The following is an 11,261-nucleotide window of genomic DNA, read 5'->3' as shown; positions in this document are numbered from 1 at the left end:
GGGCCTCACACTTGCTAGGCAAGGGCTCTACCACTTGAGCCGTACCCCAACCCCAGAATTACTGAAATTAGAATTAGCAAGACCTGATCAGCATTTTGTCCACCTGTCATTTTACAGAGGGGGGAAATGGAGGCTTGGAAAGGTAATAAGATTTCTCCTAATTTACACATCAAAATATTGACAAAGCTGGTACTAGAATCCAGGTCCCCAACTTTTCGTTCAATATCTTTCCTGATGCTAATTGTCATTTGTTTATTCTGGTATTTTAAAAATTTATTTAGTGGAAAGTGACAGGAAGGAATAATATGGGTAATGAGTGAAAAAAATAGGATAAATAATTTCACTACTGAAATTATTAGGGTATGTGTATATAGGAAGGCCAGAAAAATAATTCAGTGGGTGGGGTCAATGATTAAGTGCATTTTCCCACCTCTAGCATAGGGTCAAAAGCACCTCTTAGTTGGGGGAGGTAGCAGGGAGCATGGCCACAGTTCTTAATAGGTTTTGGCTACATTCTCTTCTCTTTCCCCTTGCCCTTCTCCATTGTAATGGTGGGTCTTTCCTACATCAACTTAGCCTACGTCCTAACTATTATACTCATGACTTGTTTATATTCTGTTATATACATTCACATAAGTGGTTTTGTGTTGGTTGTCCTTCCCAGACATCTCTTCCTCCTTTACATTACAGATAATACCTAGTCCAGGATCAGGACGAGATTAAGTGTTCATTTGCTATGTGCTGAATGAATATAAATCTGTATAACTGAGCCCCAAACACCAGAAAATGGAGGTCAGTAAGCTGTGGGCAATAAAGTGCTGTGTCTAAACCTTGATTGTGTCACCTACTGGCTGTGACACTTTGAGTAGCCATTGACACTATGGGCATCTCCAACTGTGTCATTTGTTATAATAGAGATAGTAATTTCCTGGTGTCAAAAGTCCAGTGGGTTAAACCAACGATCCTCAGATTCCCTGTTGACTGTTTCTTATTCCTAGTCACCCCCGAAGCCTTTTGGAGTGGGGGCCCCCACCCTTCCAAGGTTGCTGTCTTTGCCTGGAGTCATTGGTTAATGATGAGTGGTGGTGGTTTGAGCCATCTCCTCTAACCTGTTGACATCCCTCTGAAAAACTATTAAATTTGCTTTTCTGAGAGCATCCAGTACTCCAACATGCTGCATTGCCTCACTCACTGCTTCACCACGGCTCTAAGAAGGCATTACTACTACTGCAATTTTGCAAAGAAATGGAGGATCAGAAAAGAAGTGCCACCTGTTCACTATGATTCAATTCTCAAGTGTCCCACTCGAGACCTGAATTCAGTGGTGGTGAGGCACACCATGTTTGTATGAGTGGCAGGCATAAGGGGTAGGAGACACTGGCTGTTTGGGGTCCCTGAGCTAAGCAAGTTAAGCAGAAAGTGGGCCACACTGATGGTGTCCCATGAGGGTCAATTTTGGGACCCCAAGAGGAAGGACCACTGGGATCAGCTGTCCTTTCTATGGTTACACACATTAAGCCCATCACTCAACTCCTAGGGCTGAGCACTTTTTCTCAGCTAGTTTCTGGCCTCTTGGCTGCTGGGGTGACATCTCCAGTTACCTGCAGACTTTGTCTCTACTTCCAGGCCATTCTACCTCCTCTGGCCCCTGCTCAGAGTCCTGGCCTGGGCCTTGTGGCCTGTGGCCTGGCTGTGGGGCATGTGAATAGCAGTGGCATTCCAGTGGGGGTGAGATCACCACCCACTGCCCGCCTGGGAGAACAGGCTGCAAGGGGAGGTCGCCTGAGCCTGCGTCATTTGATAGCCTTGCTGGCAGGTCATAAAAGCTGGAAATGCCTGATGAGGTCATTGTACCCAGGCCTTGGGGGCTGGACCTTGCTAGTTCCCTGGGTAGCTGACACATGCTGCTACCAACCAATGCAGAGGCAGAGTGAACTGGCCCAGGCCGGGAAGGCTGCTCTTCTTACTCTCTTAATCTAACCTTTACCCTTGCTTTGCTGTGGGAACCACGAAGCACCCGGCCCTTGGGAGGAGGGGACAGAAACTCTACCCTTGTGCTGGGCAGCCGGGGCTCCCCAAGGCTCTGCTGACAGCTCTAAGCCCCTGCCCCAGTGGGCCCCCTCAGGAGGGTCCAAGCAGCTGTTCAGTTGATACAGGAGTGTGGAAGGGGAGGCAGGGAGGAGAAAGCAACAAATAAAATTCTGATGATGTGAGGAGCTGTCTGCCATGGTGAACCAGGAAAGACCCCATTCAGGACCAATGCTGCTCCCTGGCAGGGCTGTCACTCCCTCCTCTTGGTCTCAGTTTCTTCATCTGTACGGTGAGCATACTGGGGTCTTATTTTGCTGGGAATGCAGGGTCCTATGCGTGCAGAGGCAAAGCTGTGAGAGCATGAGTTCTGAGGTGGACAGTCTTTCCTCACTGGGTCCCCAGTGAGGCTGGGCCTGCCCCACCTAGCAACCTCTGTGACTTGGAGGTCACCAGGAAATGACACAGAAGCCCCTGGAGTGGTGCCCAAATAGCCATGTAGCCCAAAGACTGTGACTCCAAGGGCCAGCCCCTGGGACAGAGAGGGTGCCAGTCCAGCCAGCTTCTCAGAAGAGCTGGTGCTGGTAGAGCCTTTTGAAGGGCTGGACTGGGTCCTGGAGCCAAGAGGAATGGTGGAGAGGTAGCCCAATCCCCAAGCACACTTACAGCCACGTGATTTAGGAGGATGGAGTCACACAGTCCAGATCCTGAGGTTAGCCACACTGGAAGGGATTTTGCTTTGCTTGCTACAGTTCTGGCACTGGCAAGAGTCTCAGCCCTGCAGCTGCAGTGGGCCCCAATGGCGCTGAAAGAGTGGAAACTGAAGCAACAGAGCCAGCGAAGGCTGCAGAAGACCATGAACTTGCAGTCTGCTGTCTCAAAGAAAGCAGGACTGCAGGTGACGACATTCCTCAAACTACCTCTTTCTGGAGCCTACTAAATCAAGCACAGCCCCCAGGCTGGTGCCACCAGCATGCTTTACCTCCTTCTCTGGATGGCTGAGCTCTCAAACACTCCTCAAATTCACATCAGGCAATTTATAAGACATTCCAGAGATTATAAAAGTGCTCTGGAGTGTGTAACTCATGGCTGATTCCAGCCCACACCAGAAGCCTATAGAATGGGGTGTGATCTCCATGATTGTCCCCATTTTTAGGTGGTGAGGAAAGTTAGACAAAGGGTCCTTCAGATCTGAGACATGGGCCCCAGATGTTCTGAGGCCAACTTGAAGTCTTTTTCACTTATCTCTTCTATTCCATAAGTCATGAAGGCAAAATATATATTCTAAATCTAAATGGGGTAAGCAAACTAGAACCTCCAAATTTAGCTGGCTGCTTGTTTTTGTAAATAAAGTTTTATTGGCACATGTCCAAGACCATTCATTTACATGGTGTCTGTGACTGCTTTCCCTAGAGGGCAGAGCTGACTGTTGCAACAGAGACTGCCAGGTTTGCAAAGCCTAAAATATTTCCTATCCAGCCTTTACAGAAAATGCTTGCCCTGGTCTAGAATACATAAATCGAGTTGGATTTCCCCAAGAAAGCAAGTCAGGAGGGAGGTGATTTCTTAACCCTAGGCCTGAAATCTAGGGATGAAAACAACATAAGCACCTGATTTAATCAACAGCTTTCAAGGGACAGCCTCAGCAGAGTCCATAGTGAGTGGGTTGCAGGGATTTTGAAGAAGCAACCAGTAGAGGAAGAGGCTGTCTGGAGGACAGAAGCTGGGGAGCACCGGTGGGGGTGATTATGAGGGGTTGTTGCCCTGGGCTTAGTGTGAGCATGGAGACTCTTGGGTTCCTGTGCAGGAGGGAAGTCACCTGTTGGGTGGGGTGGTGTAAAGTGCTTCCCCAGGTTGGGTGCCATCAGTATTTTTGTTGGAAATGCTGGCTAGAGGTAGGGGGGCAGAATCAGTGAAGAAGTGACCCCCAAGGGCTGAGTGGAAAGGAGTTCACATCCCTTCTGCCTGATGGTGCCCTGTGGGCTGAGTGCTTGTCTTGTGGGGGTCTACAAGGCTACCCTACAGGGTGTCAGTTTCTAGGGAAAAGGCAGGTGCTCCCAGGAGGCCCCTGGACTTTTTCTTCTTGGGTCCATCCTTGGGAGGTGGAAGGGGACCTGCTGTGGGCCATGGAGCACAGAAGGACAGTCCCGGAGCTGACCCACAGGCTGTGTGTGTGTAAAGGCGGAGGGCTTACACTAAGAAGGGTCCTTGGCCCCCAGTGGGGTCTAGGTGGCTGCTCCAGCCTGTCTCAGCCAGGCACAAGATGTAGGGAGGGGTCCTGGACACCGCTCTGGCCCAGAGCAGGCAGCTGTGGCACCCTGGTGGCCTGTCCCAATCGGGGTCTCCTCCTCTTGCCAAGGTTGCAGCTCTGGGCTTGTTTTATTGGAGAAGTGGTATTTTCCTCCTCTGCCCCTAAGGCAGGTGCTGCTGAGCAAGGTGGCCTCTGAGGGCAGGACCAAGGGACACAGCAGCAGAGGAGGCGTGGCCAGGCACCTGGACAGGGGCCTTCCTGCTCTGAGATGGATGATGGAGGTGTGGACGGCAGTTGTGAACCGCAGATCACACAGCAATGCTCCACAGCAGTGCGCTCTTCCCTCTCCACCCTCTCGGCAGCTCGGCGCTGCATCTCCTCGGGACTCTATCTTTCCCCAAAGGCGGGACGCCTCGGCACCTCCTCCCTTCCCAACCCGCCCCCCACCCTTCCCCCTGGCCCCGGGGAATCTGCAGCGGCGGGTCTAGAAGCAGAGCTGCTGTCATTAGGGGCGTCCGTGCCCCGCCCGCCCGCCTTTGTTTCCTGCAGGCGCACTACGCGCGGCGGCCACGCGGGGGCGCTGGAGGCCGAGGCGGGCCGTGCGCCTCCCGCCCCCCACCCCGCTCCAGCGCCCCCTCCCTCCCGGCTCTGCTCAGCCCGAACTTGGGGGGCGGAGGATGGGTCGTGCCCAGCACCCCGCCGCCAACCAGACTGTCCCGCCCGCGGTGTCCGCGCCACCCGGATCCCGAGCCCCGCGCGCGTCCACACCCCTGCCCTTCCAGGGGCGGTGATCCAGATAGCTCATCTCCCAGGGGATTTCTCGCCCACTCCTGGGTTCCCAAGTCTCACTCGGTCCTTCAGAATCAACGCCCACTTCACTCTTACTGGGCATCTATCTGTAAATATAGACACATAGTAGGCCCTACACGAGTGTCAAAAAAATTAAAACTTTTTTTTGAGCAGTTTCAGTTTCCCAGAAGTTAGTAGAAAGTATAGTTTTCATATCTCCCTGTCACTAAGCACCAATAACCTCCCCCACTACCAACAGCTCACCAACTCACAACCACACATCACTGCCACCCGAGGTCCACACTTAGTGGGAGGGTGTTGTATATTCTATGGGTTTTGACAAATGTGTATTGTCACGTATTCATCAATGAAGTATCCCCCAGTGTTTTCACTGCCCTAAAAATTCCCTGTGCCCAAGTCCATTTATCCCCTTCTCTTCCCTAACTCCTAGTAACTATTGGTCCTTCCGGTCTCCCCTGTTGTGCAGAATTATACCTAATTTTCACAACCACCCAAGATAGGAACTCTTCCTATTTTACCGTTGAAGAAACTGAGGCTTAGCCATGGTTCCCAGAGTCCACTCAGGGCCCAATCGGCCTTCCAGGCTCTCTGCTTGTATCCCTGGTCTGGGATACATTTGTCAAAGGTAAAGCCAAATAATGGGGTGACAGTAGCCCTATGGCACCCAGGCTCCCTAGCATTGCCTCACTCTGGCCAGCAAACAGGTTCCCTTCCCAGGGGACCCTACTGGGGGATCCCACCCATTTTACTGGATGCTTCTGCAGGTGGAATGTGGAGAAGGTGCTACAGGAGTTTCAGGAAGGAGCCACTGTGTAATGCTGACTGGGCTGTCTTGATATCGATGGGCCCCTGCGCGGCCCCTTCTGTTCTGCACCCTAGGCTCTGATAAGCTCTTGCAAGAACTTCTAGAGCACAGGCAGAGCTCAACCTTTTGCTTAAACTCCATCCCCACCCCAGAGACAAACACCAGACACCTCTAGGCCACTCCTCAGGCCTCAAGTGGCTTTCTGTTTGGAACAGGCACCTGCAGGAAGAGGGATTTACAGGTGGGCCCCTACAAGTGGGTTCTCGGCCTTTGGGCAGGATCCCAGGTATCCAGAATATGATCTGGAAGGGAGGACATGAGCTCAGGTGGGCATGTCTTTGACCAGATTCAGTTGTCTAAAGCCCAGAACACACCATTTTGAATTTCGGATTAATAGTAAACAACTTTTTAGTACAAGTGTCCTAATGCATACTTAGGCTCCCAAATTATGTGTTCATTAATTTGTTCAAATTTGATTGGCTGTCCTGTATTGTATCTGCCAACCCTATCCAATGACCCATGGGGAGAGACACAGATTGGGGGTGGGTGGGGGAGCTCAATCCTCTGAGGTACAGCTGTTCAGCTGCAGGCTTAATACCCTGAAGCTGCAGTGGGGTTCTCAGCTCAAGGGATGCTGGTCCTTGCCCAGAAGGAGCCCAGTGTGGTTTCACAATAAACTCTACCTCTGGAATGCATGTGTGTTGGATGGAGGGTGGGGAAGGAGCAGATGGTAAGGAAAGGTGAGATAGAGACAGAAATGCAAGCTTGCAGCTGCCACCTCCATCATGGTCCCCCCAGGAGGGTTGCAGAAGGTCAGAAGAGGAGAAGGGAGGTTCCAGGGAGATTGAGAGTACACAAGAGGGGGCACTGATAAATCCCTGGACTGCCAATAGTGACATGGCACTGTGGTGTGTGGCCTGCTTTTCTGGCTGAAATATCCCTTTCACTTCACTGTAGTTAGCATCCCAGACTAGGCTGTGAGGGGAGCCAGGCTGGGCTTGATGGGACCTGGCAGGCAGCCTCTGAAGCAGCACAGATGGTGGTCTGCATGCTGGCTGGTGTGGTGCCCATTGGTCTGGGCCTAGGCCTGGGACTGGGCTTGGGTCCACACTGCTCTGTGGTCTCCCAGGACAGTCCAAAGGAGTAGTTATTAGAATGGGGAAGAACTGACACAGAGAGGGACGTTGGACATTGTGGAGAGGCCAAGGCAAATGCAGAATGACTTCTAAAAAATCACCTGTGACAGACTGATTTTGCTGCTTGAAAAACTGACATCTGGTCGATCCTCATGGTTTGGAAAGGGGCTGCCTGGTTGACCAGGAGTTCTCTTAACACACTCCCCAGTGGTCCTAGACTATGACCTCTGACTTCCACTTCTTCAGTGTCCTTGCTTGAGCAGTGGAGATTATTTTGAAGGTTTATTTTAAGAATCAAATGAAATCACACACAAAAGCAGCTTGCAGCTGGGCATGGTGGTGCATGACTAATCCAAGCACTGGGGAGGCTGAGGCAGGAGGATTGTGGGTTCAAGGCCAGCCTGGACTGCATAGTGAGACCCTGTTTAAAAAAACCCAGAAAAATGGTAATGTAGTTGTAGACAGGATAGCCTGGGGACCCAAGGAAGGGAGTGTCCCCTTCCTTGGAGGAAAGTCTGTCCTTGCAGGACAGTCATGGCTCACGGAGGCAATGTTGGATGGAGTCCTCAAATGTGGGGTGATGTCCAATGGAGCCGGGTGAGGAAGGGGAGGATGGCTGAGCAGCAGAAGGGGAAGGCAAGGTCCTGAAGGAGCCTGGGTGGCAGCTGAAGTACCCTGTCTCCATGGAAGTAGAGGTTTAGAGTTGCAAGATGCAAGGAGGCTGCAGATCTTGAGGGGGTTCTGCTGTGGTCCAGGTGAGCAGAGGGCCTCAGTCGGGATGGAGAGGAGGGGACATTCCAGGGTGTTAGGAGGAATCCACAGGGCTCAGCACTGTCCTTCCTAAATCTTCTCAGTCTCCCGTGCCCACCCCGCCCCTCCTCCTGAGCTTATTCCTGGCAGCCCTACTCTACGGGCATCTTCTCTCCTGAGCACCACAGCCCTGCCTCCCACACTTTCACTGTAGAGTCTAGTAAGTGCATTCATTTGAGTCTCAGAGGTTTCTCGTATGTCACCAAAACTGCGACAAAATCATTTTCTAGGCCAGAGCTCCTTTCCTTCCTTCCTTCCTTCCTCCCTCCCTCCCTCCCTCCCTCCCTCCCTCCCTTCCTTCCTTCCTTCCTTCCTTCCTTCCTTCCTTCCTTCCTTCCTTCCTTCCTTCCTTCCTTCCTTTCTTCCTCCCTCCCTCCCTCCCTCCCTCTTTCCTTCCTTCCTTCCTTCCTTCCTTCCCTTCCTTCCTTCCTTCTTCCCTCCCTCCCTCCCTCCTTCCTTCCTTCCTTCCTTCTCCTCCTCCCTCTCTCCCTCCCTCCCTCCCTCTCTTCCTCTCTCTCTCTTTTTCTTTCTTTTTTGGCTATTCCTCCTGTATTGATCACTATTTATACATCCATTCTTCCAGTTTTGGGTAATTATGAATAATATCGCTTATGAAGTGTCTTTTTTTAGTTCTGGGGAGTGAAACCAGGGCCTTGCATTTGCTCAATAAATGCTCTACCACTGAGTCACATCCTCTGCCGATTACAGGTCTTCCAAATGTTTCTATGCATGCGTTTTGGTGAACACATAGGTGCATTTCTGTGGCGTGCATAGCTAGGAGGGGAATAGCTGGGGTGCAAGATTGTAAGTTTGACTTCAGTTTTCCAAATGAGTGCACTGGTTTATACCTGACCAGCAGAAGGAAAGCTCTACATTTGCCAATTCTTAATATTGTTAGTTTAAAAAATCTTAGCCATTCTAGTGTAGTGTTGTAGTGTTAAATTGTGTTCTGATGACTAAAGGAATTAAGTGCTTTTATCCTAGGCTTTTTGGTCATTTTAATATTCACTTTTGTGAGGTACCCATTCAACTTTCTTGCTCATTTCCTTCTCTCTCTCTCTCTCTCTCTCTCTCTCTCTCTCTCTCAGCTCTGTGGATTTATGGTTTGAGGGCTGATCTTGAATTTGAGATTCTCTTGCCTCAGCCTCCTAAGTGCTGGGATTACAGGCATGTATTACCATGCCCAGATGTCTTTTGTCTTTAATAGGTGTAGCAGACATGTTCTGCTGCATGACTTCTCCTTTCACTCCCTTAATGACGTCTTTGGGTGAACAAGAGTTTCTCATTTTAATATAGTCCAATTAATCTATCTTTTCTTTTATGGTTGACGTGTTTAGTGGAATGTTTAAAAAAATCTCTTCCATCTCATAATAGATTTGTTATTTTGCCATTCACTTTGAGATCAACAGTTCACCTGGAAAAGATTTTTCTGTGTGGTGTGAGGTAGGGTCAAGTTTCCTATTTTTCCCAAGTTCCCATTCCATTTCTCCACTGCTCTGCTGTGCACCTCTGTCAATCAACTCTGTGTATTTGTCTTTCTGGAACTCTATTCTGTTCCATTGGTCTGTTTGTCTGACTTTGCACTAATAATACGAGGACTTAATTCATGAAGTTTGGTAAGTCTTGACATCTTTTAGAGCAAATCCTTCTGCATTTGCTTACACCATATGTACAACACTAATGCAGTTCCAGAATCCACAGGCCAAGACTGAAATGTGCAAAACTTTGAACTTTAAATACAAAGTCTTCCATTTCTCCTGTATGTCTGTGGATGTTTTTGGATTAATACTTTTTAATGCATTTTTTTAATTAGGATACATTCATTATACCTAGGGGATTCATAGTAACAATTCTGATTAGACTTACATTGTACATTAGTTACATTGCCCTCATCGTCTCTCCCCCCCAACCCCCTCCCCACTCCACTTAAAGCAATAGCAAGAGTTTAGTTCTGTTTCATTAGGTATGTGAAGTCCATCTACCACATGCCATCACCTTAATCTCCTTCCTTCATCCTCCCTCCTCCCACTAGTACCTTCCCTCACACACACCATGCCTATTTTACAGTCCTTTCTTTATTAAAATTTAAGTTGATGTGCAAAGGGGCATCTCAATGTATGCCCACTGTGTGTGTGCTTTACTTTAGTCCATTCAACCCCTTCTGTTACTCTCCCTTACCCCTTTACCTCCCACCCTGGACTAATTATTTTTTTGTTATTATATTTTTTCCACTTGTAGCCTTTTAGTTATGCATTTTTTTTTACAATTTTTATTGTAACAATATTTTATTTCTTAGAGATGAAAGATACACCCACAAATGTAATATAAATCAATACTTTTGCTGTCTCCAGAAAATGTGATGATCTTGGAACACTTTCAGTCCATTTATTCCTCTCTTATTTGTTGCATGTTTATATATTAAAATTTAATTTGAATTTATTAAAATTAATTAAAGTTAAATTTTAATTTAAAATCATTAAACTTTAATAATTTAAATTCCATTAGAAATTCTTATTGCTACTGTTTTATACAATATTAATTTGGATTGACCTGCCTAGATAGCCTTCGTATCTATGGTTCTCCTTATTTTCCTCATGTATATCTGGAACTCCATCTTGGATCATTTTCTTCTCCCTGTAGAATTTTTATTGGTGAAAAATTCTATCTTCGTTTTGGTGTCTGAACATGACTTTATCTTAACTTCACTTTTAGAAGATAATTTACAGAGTATAAAGTTCAAAGTTGGGACCAGGCATAGTGACATGCGTATTATCCCAGCACTCAGGCTGAGTCAGGATAGCGCGATAGAGGCCAGCCTGGGCTCTGTGAGACCCCGTCACATAAAACAAAAACAAAATCACTCAAACAACCTAAGTTGGTTGTTATGTTCTTAGAGCGTTATGATGCCATTGACTGCTTTATTTATTTTTATCAAGAAGTCAGTTGTCTTTATAATGGTTGCTTCTTTTAATATTTGTCCCCCTCCCTCACCAGACTTGTTAAAGATTTAGTTTTGTCTTTGGTTTTCAGCAGTTCTTACTCTGATGTGCTTAGGCATGTGTGTATATGTATATGTTTACTCTTCTTGAATTACTAGGTGGTCTTGAATATGTAGCCCAAATTCCTTATTCAGTTTTGGACGATTCTCAGTGATTTTCCCCCCCGCTACTGTTAGGATCTCATTGACTCTTAAAATTTACTTCTCACCTATTCTTTTTTCTCCCTCTTGAGCTGGGACATCAGTTACATATGTGCTGGATCTTTTTAACACATACTTTTTGTTTCTTCTGCTCTTTTCTATATTTTCTATTCTTGTGAGTCTGTCCTGTTGGACATTTTCTTTCTCTATCTTCAGGTTCACTAATCCTCTTTTCATCTAAATATAACCTGTTGTTAAACCCATCCATTGAATTCTTAATTT

The sequence above is a fragment of the Castor canadensis genome, chromosome 4, assembly GCF_047511655.1.
Source record: "Castor canadensis chromosome 4, mCasCan1.hap1v2, whole genome shotgun sequence".
NCBI lineage: Eukaryota > Metazoa > Chordata > Mammalia > Rodentia > Castoridae > Castor > Castor canadensis.
The sequence above is the reverse complement of the archived record's forward strand: the minus strand, read 5'-3'. Positions refer to the sequence as shown.